Source organism: Lepisosteus platostomus, chromosome 22 (assembly GCF_059453375.1).
Source record: "Lepisosteus platostomus isolate fLepPlt1 chromosome 22, fLepPlt1.hap1, whole genome shotgun sequence".
Lineage (NCBI taxonomy): Eukaryota > Metazoa > Chordata > Actinopteri > Semionotiformes > Lepisosteidae > Lepisosteus > Lepisosteus platostomus.
The window spans coordinates 1,990,492-2,007,064 of record NC_142632.1 but is presented as its reverse complement, the minus strand read 5'-3'; the positions used below and the strand labels follow the sequence as shown (position 1 = coordinate 2,007,064).

Below are 16,573 nucleotides of genomic sequence, written 5' to 3'. Positions count from 1 at the left end.
TTGACCTCTCTGTTTTGTTACACAGGCTTGAGTTTGAGGTTGGCTTATCTGGAACTGTCCTTCAGTGGTTTACTTCACATTTTACTCATCGTTTTCATTATGTTCAAATATCTAATAATTGTACTGCTTCATCAACGTCACCAGTTCAATTTGGGGTACCAGACGGATCAGTGCCGGGGCCAATATTGCTCTCTCTCTCTACATTCTGCTGCTAGGTAGGATAATACGAAAAAATAATATGAACTTTCATTCATATGCTGATGACACTCAAATAAACATTTTGTTCACACCAAACGACAACTTTTCTATTATCACTTTAGTTAAATGCATTAATGAAGGAAAGACTTGGATGTGTGAAAACTTTTTGTTACTCAACTCTGAGAAAACTGAGGATCTGTTGATCGGAGGCAACAATACTGATAGGACTACTATAACTTCAGCACTTAACTCAGAGGATTTAAACATTTGCCTCAAAGAGACAGCACGTAACCTAAGTGGCATATTAGACACAAGGCTCTTAACAACTTGCATTGTTAAGTGCCTTGAGACAACCTTGTTGTGAAAGGTGCTATATAGAAATACATTGATTTGAACTGAATTGACAATGTAAAATGTTGTGTGTGTTGTTTGTTAAACAAGACTGTCTTTATTTATTATTATGCGTCAGATGAAGATCAGATCACATTTTAAGAGCCAATCATGTAGAAATCCAGATCATTCGCGTTTTAAAAGTTGCGGGAAAAGCAAAACAGGTGCTTTTCCTTTGTTGCGCAGACACACGACGACACCGTAGGCGGCAGGACTCGAAGCTTCGCAGGGAGACCCCGATGGCTTTCTAGTCCATCGCCCTAACCACTCGGCCACCGCCGCCACCACTGCCTTTTTGATGCAGTCTAACATAGAGTGCCGGGCAGCGGCGGAAACCTTTTTCAAAGTCGCTTTCCGTTTAACAACAACAAAAAAAACTTTCACAAAATGCATGCTAGCAGACAAATGCGCCTCAGAGGACTTAAGGCTGGCTTCAAGTTGGAATGATAAAGTCTCCCCGTCCGGTCAGGAAAAGGGAACTTTGTTAGACAGAAAGAAGGAAGTAACAATAACGGAGAATTGTGTGCAAGGATTTTAGAAGCTGCGCAGCCCTGCAGTTTCAATAGCCCTTTTATTCGTGTTAGATGCTGGAATTGCCTTTTTTTGACGCTCTTACGAATGCGATGTCAACGAAAACAGAACAAAGCACAAAAAACCCTCAAGTCCTGCAGTTGGATAGAATGCCGTTACGCGTCCAAGCCGTATTTGACTTCATCCTACCATTGCAACACGGGGCGTATATGGAAACGAACACACGCTACGAATTGTCTCTAATCAGTCCCTACAGTTGTAAGGCGCCTGGAAGCGTGCACCCCCATCATTAATCTTTGCGCATCTGTGCAAGGTAAACTCTGGAGCAGTCTTTGAAACGGCTCAAAGGAAACACGTGATTGATTCCATGTGCATCTGGGGTTCATTTATTTATTTACATTTAATTCAAGGGAAAGGCTTGGGTCAGTTTCAGACGGCCTCCAACAGCGAGATTCAAGCGCCCCACCTTCAGCCCAATCTGCGCCGCCAGAACGCCAACGGCTCCTCTGCTCTCCGGGGTGCGGTTGTGACCCCTTAACCTAAAGTGTTGGTGGCAGACAAATGGAGACTAACAGGTGATGTCCTAGGACATGACTACATTGTGACACTCGGTGGGGATGGTGACCATTGCTTGGAAAAGAGTGCGAGGCCCCTTTAGAAAAACATTTTGTTAACAGGCATTCTGCCTCAGCCTAAACACCTATAGCTTGCAAAGCGCATGCTATTAGACAGGCACCTCTGCAAGACCTTAAAAGTCTCTTAAACTAGTGATAGTAAGGTGTTCCCAATGGGCGATGTTTGGCTTTCAAATCATCTCTCTGTGGAAGCGCCGAGATGCAGCTGTTTAAGGCTTAGAAGCAGCTGACTGTTTCACTACCTAGCTGATTACTGTCAGTCAGGGAGCTCAGAGGTGAAAAGCCTGTCTGAGAGACAATTCGCCGTCGATCAGTTCAATATGTTCCGTACCAGCTCGGCGCACCTGAGATCATCTTGGTAGCCGTGTAGCTCAGATGAGTGAGAGTGTGTGTGTGTGTACCACCGTGATTGGATGCCGGTCCTTCTCAGGTCACAGTAAACCTTCTGCTGCCTAACTTTCCTAATTTTGGGATCCCTTTGAAAAAGCAAAGGAAAAAAAAAACTGGCTCTTCATCAGCGTGATCGACCCAACCCAGTGTGCCCCAGTGGCCTAATGGATAAGGCACTGGCCTCCTAAGCCAGGGATTGTGGGTTCGAGTCCCATCTGGGGTGCTACTGTCCCTTTTTGAGCGTACAAATGTCCTTTTGATTTGCAAAGCTGCAACCCCACCTTACTCAGTGAGCGTCTCTGCTTTTCTCTCACATACAGTTGGGAGATGTCTTGCACTGAACGGCCTGCTTCAGATCACGCCACAGCACTTCAATGGGATTGGGGTCAGGACTCTTACTCGGCCATCCCAAAATACGGAATTTCTATTGTTTCAGCCACTCTGTTGTTGATGTACTCCTTTGTTTTTGTCATGCTGCATGACCCAGCGTCTTTCGAGTTTTAGATCACAGGCAGACACCCTGACATTCTGCTGTAGAATTTCCTGATACATCTTGGAATTCATCGGTCCCTCGATGATTGCAAGCCGTACAGCCTCCGCTATGCTTCCCAGGTGGGATGAGGTTTTGGAGTTGGTATGCAGTGTTTTGTTATCTCCAAACATAACGTTGTGCACATTTACCAACATGTTCAACTTTTGTCACTGTCCAAAGAACATTGTTCCAGGAGTTGCTGTGGAACATCCATGTGGTCTTTAGCAAACTTGAGAGGGGCAGTGGTGGTTTTTTTGGGGGGGAGAGCAGTGGTTTCCTCCATGGTGACCTCGCATGATCACCACTCCTGTTCAGATTTCTTCTTATGGTGGACTCATAAACACAGACGTAAGACAAAGTCAACCACCTGTTCGCTACATCCCATCCCCACTCAGCTAGTCAAAGATTCCATCGAAGGACTGGCAGGACCTATAATTAGTATGATGAATGCATCGCTTGCGTCAGGCGTTGTACCTGATCAATTTAAGGTAGCGGTTGTTAGACCGCTCTTAAGAAGTCAAATTTGGATCAACAAGTTCTTAACAACTACAGGCCTGTCTCAAAGGTCCCATTTCAATCTAAAAGTCTTGGGAGAATAGTTGTTGCCCAACGTCAATCATATCTGGATTCAAATAATATACTTGAGAAATTTTAGTCTGGTTTCTGAAACTGCATTAACAAGAGTCGTAAATGATATTCTCTTAGCTACTGATGCAGGGAATGCAACAGTGCTTGTGCTTTGCTTCTAGATCTTAGAGCTGCCTTTGACACGGTTGACCTCTCTGTTTTGTTACACAGGCTTGAGTTTGAGGTTGGCTTATCTGGAACCGTCCTTCAGTGGTTTACTTCACATTTTACTCATCGTTTTCATTATGTTCAAATATCTAATAATTGTACTGCTTCATCAATGTCACCAGTTCAATTTGGGGTACCAGAAGATCAGTGCTGGGACCAATATTGCTCTCTCTCTCTACATGCTGCTGCTAGGTAGGATAATATGAAAAAATAATATGAACTTTCATTCATATGCTGATGACACTCAAATAAACATTTTGTTTACACCAAACGACAACTCTTCTATTATCAGTTTAGTTAAATGCATTAAGGAAGGAAATACTTGGATGTGTGAAAACTTTTTGTTACTCAACTCTGAGAAAAATGAGGATCTGTTGATCGGAGGCAACAATACTGATAGGACTACTATAACTTCAGCACTTAACTCAGAGGATTTAAACATCTGCCTCAAAGAGACAGCACGTTACCTAGGCGGCATATTAGACACAAGGCTCTTAACAACTTGCATTGTTAAGTGCCTTGGGACAACCTTGTTGTGAAAGGTGCTATATAGAAATACATTGATTTGAATTGAATTGACAATGTAAAATGTTGTGTGTGTTGTTTGTTAAACAAGACTGTCTTTATTTATCAAAAAATAAAAGGAATTTGCTAGGAATGCAAACGTTAGGTTGCGCTTCTTCATGCTGCATCGTCGGCATGAGTGGAGCTTTTTAAACGTCTGTACTTACTGTGCCCCATAAGAAATCGTTTGTCCCCATTCAAAAGAGATTGTGCGATGTCCTGCAGTGTTCGCAAAGCAAACCTTTGACAGTTTGAAAAGAGGAATTTATTCTGCTTCCTGTGCGTGCAGTAGTTACAAAGTTGAACGTCTTTACACGATCTGCTGCAGTTTTCAGTGGGCGGGCTTTGTCAGAGGGCTTGGAAAAACGCACTGTGTTTCGGCTCGGGAAACATCATGAGAAGTGTCCTGCATGTTTTCTGTGTATAGCTGTCTTTTAACGCATACAGAATTCATTCGAAATCATTGATTTCTCCAATTAACAAGGTTCCCTTAAAGGATGAGTCAAAGTAACGTCTAATCGGATTAGTTTCCTTAGAGCTGGTTCAGAGTTTGCTCAAGAGTTTACCTTTCACAGATGCGCAAAGAAAAATGTTGGGGGTGCACGCTTCAAGGTGCCTTACAGCTGTAGGGAGTGATTCGAGACGATTTGTGGCGTGTGCTCGTTCCCATATACCGTACGCCCCGGGGTGCAGTGCTAAGATGAAGTACAATACCGCTTGGGCACGTAACGGCGTTACACGCAAGTGCGGGACGTGAGGCTTTTCGTTTGTTCATTTTGTTTTGCTCTGCTTTGCTTTGTTTCGTGGTCAAGAGGCGTAAGGTAAGTCGTAATCCAGGGAGAACACTGGTGGCAAACAGTCCGAGGTGAGAGGCGAGGTCCAAAGTCGAAAAGGCAGAAGGGGAGTCCAATATCCAGAATAAACGAGGTAATGGAAAAAACGCCAGGTAGAGCTCTCAAGGAGTAGACTCAATACCAGCGGGAAGCAAGTAAAGATGGTAAAAATAGCAATGCGTACCCCACGGTGGAGTGTGTGCAGGTGGGTTAACTCGTGCGGCGGCGTTTGTTAATAATCACCCTCTGCTGGTGCTGTTTAGATTGCTTAAGAGTTGGTCTTAACTGCCTGGCGGTCATGACAAGCTCCTCTTTAAGCTGTGGTTTAGTTTTGCATTCATGTGTTTCTAGAGCAGTTATTTATGGGGGTGGGTGGGTCCTTCACAGAGGCTCAGGACAAATCCCCTGCATGAAAGTCTACTGTGTGCGTTCAAACAGTCACAGGTCAAGAGCCAGGCAGGAGGACAATGGACAGAAGAGCCAACGAACTAAAAATAAAAGAACAGATATGAAAAAGCCACCATCTTTTTCTTTTTGACATTTTCCGACTTTCATGCAAGCCAGGACAAAGTTGCTCGTAGCTACTTGTGGATTCAAATACTCTATCGAGTGCTTTGATGAGTTTTTGCAATTTGATTGTCGTCCTGTCAGCCTGTTTCTGTTTTTTTTTTTCAATCTAGGGATGGAAAGTATGAGGGAAATGATGGAGCAATCAATAACCGCTCCGGAAAAATGGCAGAAAGAAATGGTCCGTCACTAAGGACATTTGTGAAGCAGAGGAGTGACATCACCACAAAGGCGACACATTCTGCTGATGGTTTTGGTGAATAATGATTGAGGCGCGTTAAGAGAAAGGTAGCTGTGTCAGCATGCGTAGGCTGCAAACGATCAAGCAAAGGTTTACTCCATGCTGAAAAGAGAAGAAAAGAAGCACAACGTTTCGACTGTGGAGCCTTCTGCGCCATCTTCTTTAGCGGTGATGATGTTTACATTGGAAAAACGGAGACATGCGTCCCTGGGTGGGCTTGAACCACCAACCTTTCGGTTAATAGCCGAACGCGCTAACCGATTGCACCACAGAGACTGACGGCCGCTTGTGCTCCCTACATTTGCAGGTTTATGGTCAAAGAAAACAATCACTTGCGCTTCTTGCAGCCGGCAATCTTTTTCCACTGACAACCAAGAAATGGATTTCATCTTTCACAAGCTGTATGGATTTCTTCAAAAACAAGTTATTCCAGAAAGGAAATGAATTCCTGCATTAAACTGAACCAAGCTGTACATGTTTGTCTGAAATGATACATTCGGCACAACAAGACACGGAGAGAGGCACCGCTGGTATTCAGACCCAGGATCGCCTGCTTACTAGGCGGGCACTTTAAGCCACTAGGGAACAGCGCCAGCGGAGCACCGCGCTTTTACAGACACTTGGACACATCTGCGTTCGGTGTGCACTTAACCTGCTCTCTGAGCCCGTTGCCTCCGTCCCATTTAATAGCAGAACTGACGCCAAGAGAAATGATGAGAAATGGCATTTATCGGGCACTTTTCATGTCCAAGGAGCTCAATGCCCTTGACACCTCCCCAAGGCGACAGAGCTGTGCATTCTTTGGCGACACCATTTTTTCTTTTGTTTAATTTCTATACTTATTGATAGAATAAAAACGATATGTCATGTACTGTAAGGGAAATGTCTCTTTTCATGGGGAAAGCTAGCACCAGCAAATGTTGTGTTTAGAAGAAGTGATTTAACATGACACGTGACCTAATTTACCGGAGCAAAAGCTCACCCAGCAAGCCCTGCTTTACTTCTACAGGAGAGAAGTACTGTAGAGTCTGCAAGATGTTCAGCTGGGTAGCTACGTCAGCATGCCTCGGCTGCAAAGGAACAAGTACTAGGTTTATTGCATGCTGAAAAGAGAAGAACGGAAACACAGCGTTTCGACTGTGAGGTCTTCTCACACCTGAAGAAGCCTCACACCTGTAAAAGGCTCCATGGTTTTCTTTCTTCTCTTTTCAACATGGAATACACCTATTGTCTGCAAGATGTGACAATTTCATGGTGTTTTGGAAGAAAACCTTTTTTCTTTGAATTCAAAATCAATCGGAATTTCAGCACAACACATCAACACTTTTTCTGTTTTAAGGAGATGATATTTTAAACCTGACAAAAATAGTAGGAAACACAAGTTTCTTGCTGTGAAAATTTAGATGGGGAAGTGTACTACTAGTAGCAGTGTAGAGCTCTCTGTGGTGGAGTGCAAGCGCATGTTCTATGGGCCAGTGGCGTAATGGATAACGCGTCTGACTTCGGATCAGAAGATTGTAGGTTCGAGTCCTGCCTGGCTCGTGAGGCTTTTAAACCTCTCAGGTTCCTAGGTAACAGGTTGCCGTCATGTATATGAACTATAGAAAAGCATTTGCCACAACCCGTAAATTAGCACGCAAGTGCGGGCTGGTGAACACAGAACTGTATGGAGATCATCTCCAGCTCCGAGCTCAATTGCAATGAAAAAACATGCAGAACAGAACTGGAGAGCAGCTGAATTTGTGCTCAGTAGGGTGGGGAGGACTCAGCATTGCTATTGTTCTAATTGGCATGAACTGCAGGGGATCTGAATCAGAACATGTCAGTCAGTTTGATCATTGCGTCAATATGTAGGCCACGTTAATACAGAATTATTACTTTGTCTGTCTCGTCTTTGTATATAGCTGAATGTCCCTGACAATTTCATGTTAGTTTTTAAGAACGACATTGGTGCTAATATATACATATATAGCATATAAGGAACACGTAAAAGTTTAGTCCATGCTGAAAGGATAAGAAAACCGCCACAACGTTTCATCTTGGAATAAATCTTTACTTGTTGTTTTGCAGCCTACCCATTCTGACCTAACTCCTCCCTTGAAATTCCCTAACAGATAAGGGTACGTAACGGCTCATGCGATGCTCAGTTGCAATTTGTCCCAAAACAAACAAGAACAGCAGCTGAGGGTTTGAGTTTGAACATGCACTGTATTAAAGCAGCTTTTATTTCCATTGATAAATGCTAGATATTCCTACAGAGATTCTCCAGGTGAGTAAGCGATTCCTGTTTCTGTTTCTATTTCTGTTTCATATATACAGTATATATATGTTACATGTGTCTCTGCAATAGTATAAATGTGTTATACACTATCAGGGGCTGCTTTTTTGTGCACCTCATCTACAACAAGGGTTTTTTTTTTCATTTATGTTTGTGGACCTTCACCATTTGAGGAAGTGAGTTAGATAAGAAAGTTACAGGTATGGTGAGCAATGACTGACAAAGGCACGTACTGCGTATTCCTTACAGAAGTGTAAGCAATTTGTTCTAAAAAACACCGGCTAAAGTCCAACATCGTTAGCAATCTTATTACTTAAACAGAATTAACATCAATAAACTGTAAGGTGCTGGTACATGCGAGTAGATTTGATCTTCTATTAAACAAAAATGCAATTACAGCTCTAAAAAGGTCAACCTAGACTTCTGTAACAGATCTGTTCAGGTCATCGCTGTTTCTCTGACCTTGTGAGTCTTTGGAATTTTAAAAGTGTATTTTGCTTGCCTTTCATGTGGTCTGTGTACAAGTCACTGTGGCGTATGCGGTCCTACACAGCCTTGCTATAGACGTGACGAGCCTCCGCTATGTTGCAATGGAGAACAGGTTCAGTACGGAGCTGCCGAGAAAATTCAGCTGGAAAGCTCGTTGCAGAAAAGCATCGTTCTCTGTGTCCAGCGGCAAAGCGTCCATCGTGGGTGCTGAAGAATCGATTTCACAGGCTGTGGGTCCAGGCGATTTAGAGTGTTAAAGGTCCCAGCGAAAACGAAACGGCGCTGGTCCTTTTACACGCACGCACGCAACCAAATGCAAAGGACGCCGTAGTCGGCAGGATTTGAACCTGCGCGGGGAGACCCCAACGGATTTCAAGTCCGTCACCTTAACCACTCGGCCACGACTACAGCAAGCGCCACGGCCGCTGCCTTCTTGCTACAATCGAACAGGGAGTGCGAGGCGGCGGCGGCAGCGGAGGCAACTTTTTTCAAGTTCGCTCTCCGTTTAAGAAACCTTTTACGCCATACGTGCAAGCACACACACACACACCTCAGAGGACTTAAGGGTGGCTTCAAGTTGGAATGATAAAGTCTCCCCGTTCGGACATGAAAACAGAACGTTCTTAGACAGAAAGCAATCAACAACAGAGACATCTGGACGACGATTTTAGTCACTGCACTTTGAATAGCATTTTTACTCCAGTTACAGGAGATGCACCAATGGCCCTTGACCTACGCTCTTACCAATGCCTTGAACATTCAAACAAAACAGCCCTCAAGTCCTGCGGTTTAATATAACGCTGTTACGTGTCGAGGCAGTATTTGACTCTGTCCTACCGTTGAGACACGGGGCGTATATGGAAATGAACACATGCTACGGATCGTCTCTAATCGGTCCCTACAGTTGGAAGGCTCCTTGAAGCGTGCACCCCCATCATTCATCTTTGCGCATCTGTGAAAGGTAGACTCTTGAGCAATGTTTGAGCCAGCTCTAAGGCAACTAGTGCTATTGGACAGACACCTCTGGAAGATCCTAAGAGTCTCTTAACACCACTTCCAGCAGCAAGCTTAATTGTTCGCTGGAGGTCTCCCACCCAGGTACTGACCAGGCAAAGAATCACCAGTACATTGAATGAGGAAGTTAATCCTGAAATCCAATTACATATCTCAAGGTAAGACAAATCCATAAGAACATGTCTTAGTATTACTTCGTTTACATTAGTATGGCACTGAGTTGGAGCTCCTCTTTAAGCTGTGGTTTAGTTTTGCATTCATGTGTTTCTAGAGCAGTTATTTATGGGGGTGGGTGGGTCTTCCACAGAGGCTCAGGACAAATCCCCCGCCTGAAAGTCTAATGTGTGCGTTCAGACAGTCACAGGTCAAGAGCCAGGCAGGAGGACAATGGACAGAAGAGCCAACGAACTAAAAATAAAAGAACAGGTATGAAAAAGCCACCATCTTTTTCTTTTTGACATTTTCCGACTTTCATGCAAGCCAGGACAAAGTTGCTCGTAGCTACTTGTGGATTCAAATACTCTATCGAGTGCTTTGATGAGTTTTTGCAATTTGATTGTCGTCCTATCAGCCTGTTTCTGTTTTTTTTTTTCAATCTTGGGATGGAAAGTATGAGGGAAATGATGGAGCAATCAATAACCGCTCCGGAAAAATGGCAGAATGAAATGGTCCGTCACTAAGGACATTTGTGAAGCAGAGGAGTGACATCACCACAAAGGCGACACATTCTGCTGATGGTTTTGGTGAATAATGATTGAGGTGCGTTAAGAGAAAGGTAGCTGTGTCAGCATGCGTAGGCTGCAAAGGATCAAGCAAAGGTTTACTCCATGCTGAAAAGAGAAGAAAAGAAGCACAACGTTTCGACTGTGGAGCCTTCTGCGCCATCTTCTTTAGCGGTGATGATGTTTACATTGGAAAAACGGAGACATGCGTCCCTGGGTGGGCTTGAACCACCAACCTTTCGGTTAACAGCCGAACGCGCTAACCGATTGCGCCACAGAGACTGACGGCCGCTTGTGCTCCCTACATTTGCAGGTTTATGGTCAAAGAAAACAATCACTTGCGCTTCTTGCAGCCGGCAATCTTTTTCCACTGACAACCAAGAAATGGATTTCATCTTTCACAAGCTGTATGGATTTCTTCAAAAACAAGTTATTCCAGAAAGGAAATGAATTCTTGCATTAAACTGAACCAAGCTGTACATGTTTGTCTGAAATGATACATTCGGCACAACAAGACACGGAGAGAGGCACCGCTGGTATTCAGACCCAGGATCGCCTGCTTACTAGGCGGGCACTTTAAGCCACTAGGGAACAGCGCCAGCGGAGCACCGCGCTTTTACAGACACTTGGACACATCTGCGTTCGGTGTGCACTTAACCTGCTCTCTGAGCCCGTTGCCTCCGTCCCATTTAATAGCAGAACTGACGCCAAGAGAAATGATGAGAAATGGCATTTATCGGGCACTTTTCATGTCCAAGGAGCTCAATGCCCTTGACACCTCCCCAAGGCGACAGAGCTGTGCATTCTTTGGCGACACCATTTTTTCTTTTGTTTAATTTCTATACTTATTGATAGAATAAAAACGATATGTCATGTACTGTAAGGGAAATGTCTCTTTTCATGGGGAAAGCTAGCACCAGCAAATGTTGTGTTTAGAAGAAGTGATTTAACATGACACGTGACCTAATTTACCGGAGCAAAAGCTCACCCAGCAAGCCCTGCTTTACTTCTACAGGAGAGAAGTACTGTAGAGTCTGCAAGATGTTCAGCTGGGTAGCTACGTCAGCATGCCTCGGCTGCAAAGGAACAAGTACTAGGTTTATTGCATGCTGAAAAGAGAAGAACGGAAACACAGCGTTTCGACTGTGAGGTCTTCTCACACCTGAAGAAGCCTCACACCTGTAAAAGGCTCCATGGTTTTCTTTCTTCTCTTTTCAACATGGAATACACCTATTGTCTGCAAGATGTGACAATTTCATGGTGTTTTGGAAGAAAACCTTTTTTCTTTGAATTCAAAATCAATCGGAATTTCAGCACAACACATCAACACTTTTTCTGTTTTAAGGAGATGATATTTTAAACCTGACAAAAATAGTAGGAAACACAAGTTTCTTGCTGTGAAAATTTAGATGGGGAAGTGTACTACTAGTAGCAGTGTAGAGCTCTCTGTGGTGGAGTGCAAGCGCATGTTCTATGGGCCAGTGGCGTAATGGATAACGCGTCTGACTTCGGATCAGAAGATTGTAGGTTCGAGTCCTGCCTGGCTCGTGAGGCTTTTAAACCTCTCAGGTTCCTAGGTAACAGGTTGCCGTCATGTATATGAACTATAGAAAAGCATTTGCCACAACCCGTAAATTAGCACGCAAGTGCGGGCTGGTGAACACAGAACTGTATGGAGATCATCTCCAGCTCCGAGCTCAATTGCAATGAAAAAACATGCAGAACAGAACTGGAGAGCAGCTGAATTTGTGCTCAGTAGGGTGGGGAGGACTCAGCATTGCTATTGTTCTAATTGGCATGAACTGCAGGGGATCTGAATCAGAACATGTCAGTCAGTTTGATCATTGCGTCAATATGTAGGCCACGTTAATACAGAATTATTACTTTGTCTGTCTCGTCTTTGTATATAGCTGAATGTCCCTGACAATTTCATGTTAGTTTTTAAGAACGACATTGGTGCTAATATATACATATATAGCATATAAGGAACACGTAAAAGTTTAGTCCATGCTGAAAAGATAAGAAAACCGCCACAACGTTTCATCTTGGAATAAATCTTTACTTGTTGTTTTGCAGCCTACCCATTCTGACCTAACTCCTCCCTTGAAATTCCCTAACAGATAAGGGTACGTAACGGCTCATGCGATGCTCAGTTGCAATTTGTCCCAAAACAAACAAGAACAGCAGCTGAGGGTTTGAGTTTGAACATGCACTGTATTAAAGCAGCTTTTATTTCCATTGATAAATGCTAGATATTCCTACAGAGATTCTCCAGGTGAGTAAGCGATTCCTGTTTCTGTTTCTATTTCTGTTTCATATATACAGTATATATATGTTACATGTGTCTCTGCAATAGTATAAATGTGTTATACACTATCAGGGGCTGCTTTTTTGTGCACCTCATCTACAACAAGGGTTTTTTTTTCATTTATGTTTGTGGACCTTCACCATTTGAGGAAGTGAGTTAGATAAGAAAGTTACAGGTATGGTGAGCAATGACTGACAAAGGCACGTACTGCGTATTCCTTACAGAAGTGTAAGCAATTTGTTCTAAAAAACACCGGCTAAAGTCCAACATCGTTAGCAATCTTATTACTTAAACAGAATTAACATCAATAAACTGTAAGGTGCTGGTACATGCGAGTAGATTTGATCTTCTATTAAACAAAAATGCAATTACAGCTCTAAAAAGGTCAACCTAGACTTCTGTAACAGATCTGTTCAGGTCATCGCTGTTTCTCTGACCTTGTGAGTCTTTGGAATTTTAAAAGTGTATTTTGCTTGCCTTTCATGTGGTCTGTGTACAAGTCACTGTGGCGTATGCGGTCCTACACAGCCTTGCTATAGACGTGACGAGCCTCCGCTATGTTGCAATGGAGAACAGGTTCAGTACGGAGCTGCCGAGAAAATTCAGCTGGAAAGCTCGTTGCAGAAAAGCATCGTTCTCTGTGTCCAGCGGCAAAGCGTCCATCGTGGGTGCTGAAGAATCGATTTCACAGGCTGTGGGTCCAGGCGATTTAGAGTGTTAAAGGTCCCAGCGAAAACGAAACGGCGCTGGTCCTTTTACACGCACGCACGCAACCAAATGCAAAGGACGCCGTAGTCGGCAGGATTTGAACCTGCGCGGGGAGACCCCAACGGATTTCAAGTCCGTCACCTTAACCACTCGGCCACGACTACAGCAAGCGCTGCGGCCGCTGCCTTCTTGCTACAATCGAACAGGGAGTGCGAGGCGGCGGCGGCAGCGGAGGCAACTTTTTTCAAGTTCGCTCTCCGTTTAAGAAACCTTTTACGCCATACGTGCAAGCACACACACACACACCTCAGAGGACTTAAGGGTGGCTTCAAGTTGGAATGATAAAGTCTCCCCGTTCGGACATGAAAACAGAACGTTCTTAGACAGAAAGCAATCAACAACAGAGACATCTGGACGACGATTTTAGTCACTGCACTTTGAATAGCATTTTTACTCCAGTTACAGGAGATGCACCAATGGCCCTTGACCTACGCTCTTACCAATGCCTTGAACATTCAAACAAAACAGCCCTCAAGTCCTGCGGTTTAATATAACGCTGTTACGTGTCGAGGCAGTATTTGACTCTGTCCTACCGTTGAGACACGGGGCGTATATGGAAATGAACACATGCTACGGATCGTCTCTAATCGGTCCCTACAGTTGGAAGGCTCCTTGAAGCGTGCACCCCCATCATTCATCTTTGCGCATCTGTGAAAGGTAGACTCTTGAGCAATGTTTGAGCCAGCTCTAAGGCAACTAGTGCTATTGGACAGACACCTCTGGAAGATCCTAAGAGTCTCTTAACACCACTTCCAGCAGCAAGCTTAATTGTTCGCTGGAGGTCTCCCACCCAGGTACTGACCAGGCAAAGAATCACCAGTACATTGAATGAGGAAGTTAATCCTGAAATCAAATTACATATCTCAAGGTAAGACAAATCCATAAGAACATGTCTTAGTATTACTTCGTTTACATTAGTATGGCACTGAGTTGGAGCTCCTCTTTAAGCTGTGGTTTAGTTTTGCATTCATGTGTTTCTAGAGCAGTTATTTATGGGGGTGGGTGGGTCTTCCACAGAGGCTCAGGACAAATCCCCCGCCTGAAAGTCTAATGTGTGCGTTCAGACAGTCACAGGTCAAGAGCCAGGCAGGAGGACAATGGACAGAAGAGCCAACGAACTAAAAATAAAAGAACAGATATGAAAAAGCCACCATCTTTGTCTTTTTGACATTTTCCGACTTTCATACAAGCCAGGACAAAGTTGCTCGTAGCTACTTGTGGATTCAAATACTCTATCGAGTGCTTTGATGAGTTTTTGCAATTTGATTGTCGTCCTGTCAGCCTGTTTCTGTTTTTTTTTTTTCAATCTAGGGATGGAAAGTATGAGGGAAATGATGGAGCAATCAATAACCGCTCCGGAAAAATGGCAGAAAGAAATGGTCCGTCACTAAGGACATTTGTGAAGCAGAGGAGTGACATCACCACAAAGGCGACACATTCTGCTGATGGTTTTGGTGAATAATGATTGAGGCGCGTTAAGAGAAAGGTAGCTGTGTCAGCATGCGTAGGCTGCAAACGATCAAGCAAAGGTTTACTCCATGCTGAAAAGAGAAGAAAAGAAGCACAACGTTTCGACTGTGGAGCCTTCTGCGCCATCTTCTTTAGCGGTGATGATGTTTACATTGGAAAAACGGAGACATGCGTCCCTGGGTGGGCTTGAACCACCAACCTTTCGGTTACAGCCGAACGCGCTAACCGATTGCACCACAGAGACTGACGGCCGCTTGTGCTCCCTACATTTGCAGGTTTATGGTCAAAGAAAACAATCACTTGCGCTTCTTGCAGCCGGCAATCTTTTTCCACTGACAACCAAGAAATGGATTTCATCTTTCACAAGCCGTATGGATTTCTTCAAAAACAAGTTATTCCAGAAAGGAAATGAATTCTTGCATTAAACTGAACCAAGCTGTACATGTTTGTCTGAAATGATACATTCGGCACAACAAGACACGGAGAGAGGCACCGCTGGTATTCAGACCCAGGATCGCCTGCTTACTAGGCGGGCACTTTAAGCCACTAGGGAACAGCGCCAGCGGAGCACCGCGCTTTTACAGACACTTGGACACATCTGCGTTCGGTGTGCACTTAACCTGCTCTCTGAGCCCGTTGCCTCCGTCCCATTTAATAGCAGAACTGACGCCAAGAGAAATGATGAGAAATGGCATTTATCGGGCACTTTTCATGTCCAAGGAGCTCAATGCCCTTGACACCTCCCCAAGGCGACAGAGCTGTGCATTCTTTGGCGACACCATTTTTTCTTTTGTTTAATTTCTATACTTATTGATAGAATAAAAACGATATGTCATGTACTGTAAGGGAAATGTCTCTTTTCATGGGGAAAGCTAGCACCAGCAAATGTTGTGTTTAGAAGAAGTGATTTAACATGACACGTGACCTAATTTACCGGAGCAAAAGCTCACCCAGCAAGCCCTGCTTTACTTCTACAGGAGAGAAGTACTGTAGAGTCTGCAAGATGTTCAGCTGGGTAGCTACGTCAGCATGCCTCGGCTGCAAAGGAACAAGTACTAGGTTTATTGCATGCTGAAAAGAGAAGAACGGAAACACAGCGTTTCGACTGTGAGGTCTTCTCACACCTGAAGAAGCCTCACACCTGTAAAAGGCTCCATGGTTTTCTTTCTTCTCTTTTCAACATGGAATACACCTATTGTCTGCAAGATGTGACAATTTCATGGTGTTTTGGAAGAAAACCTTTTTTCTTTGAATTCAAAATCAATCGGAATTTCAGCACGACACATCAACACTTTTTCTGTTTTAAGGAGATGATATTTTAAACCTGACAAAAATAGTAGGAAACACAAGTTTCTTGCTGTGAAAATTTAGATGGGGAAGTGTACTACTAGTAGCAGTGTAGAGCTCTCTGTGGTGGAGTGCAAGCGCATGTTCTATGGGCCAGTGGCGTAATGGATAACGCGTCTGACTTCGGATCAGAAGATTGTAGGTTCGAGTCCTGCCTGGCTCGTGAGGCTTTTAAACCTCTCAGGTTCCTAGGTAACAGGTTGCCGTCATGTATATGAACTATAGAAAAGCATTTGCCACAACCCGTAAATTAGCACGCAAGTGCGGGCTGGTGAACACAGAACTGTATGGAGATCATCTCCAGCTCCGAGCTCAATTGCAATGAAAAAACATGCAGAACAGAACTGGAGAGCAGCTGAATTTGTGCTCAGTAGGGTAGGGAGGACTCAGCATTGCTATTGTTCTAATTGGCATGAACTGCAGGGGATCTGAATCAGAACATGTCAGTCAGTTTGATCATTGCGTCAATATGTAGGCCACGTTAATACAGAATTATTACTT

The 16,573-nt window shown here is 44.0% G+C and overlaps 8 non-coding genes across 8 annotated transcripts; 4 read left to right on the top strand and 4 right to left on the bottom strand.

The window, feature by feature from the left end:
- Positions 1 to 2,294: 2,294 nt before the first annotated feature.
- On the top strand, positions 2,295 to 2,367 carry trnar-ccu (transfer RNA arginine (anticodon CCU)). The gene has a single exon. It is a non-coding gene; the product is annotated as a tRNA-Arg (tRNA).
- Positions 2,368 to 5,878: 3,511 nt separating this feature from the next.
- On the bottom strand, positions 5,879 to 5,952 carry trnan-auu (transfer RNA asparagine (anticodon AUU)). The gene has a single exon. It is a non-coding gene; the product is annotated as a tRNA-Asn (tRNA).
- Positions 5,953 to 7,145: 1,193 nt separating this feature from the next.
- Positions 7,146 to 7,218, top strand: trnar-ucg (transfer RNA arginine (anticodon UCG)). Its single transcript has one exon. It is a non-coding gene; the product is annotated as a tRNA-Arg (tRNA).
- A 1,551-nt stretch (positions 7,219 to 8,769) lies between these two features.
- trnas-uga (transfer RNA serine (anticodon UGA)) lies at positions 8,770 to 8,851 on the bottom strand. Its single transcript has one exon. It is a non-coding gene; the product is annotated as a tRNA-Ser (tRNA).
- A 1,536-nt stretch (positions 8,852 to 10,387) lies between these two features.
- On the bottom strand, positions 10,388 to 10,461 carry trnan-guu (transfer RNA asparagine (anticodon GUU)). The gene has a single exon. It is a non-coding gene; the product is annotated as a tRNA-Asn (tRNA).
- A 1,193-nt stretch (positions 10,462 to 11,654) lies between these two features.
- Positions 11,655 to 11,727, top strand: trnar-ucg (transfer RNA arginine (anticodon UCG)). Its single transcript has one exon. It is a non-coding gene; the product is annotated as a tRNA-Arg (tRNA).
- Positions 11,728 to 13,277: 1,550 nt separating this feature from the next.
- trnas-uga (transfer RNA serine (anticodon UGA)) lies at positions 13,278 to 13,359 on the bottom strand. The gene has a single exon. It is a non-coding gene; the product is annotated as a tRNA-Ser (tRNA).
- A 2,803-nt stretch (positions 13,360 to 16,162) lies between these two features.
- trnar-ucg (transfer RNA arginine (anticodon UCG)) lies at positions 16,163 to 16,235 on the top strand. Its single transcript has one exon. It is a non-coding gene; the product is annotated as a tRNA-Arg (tRNA).
- Positions 16,236 to 16,573: the final 338 nt, after the last annotated feature.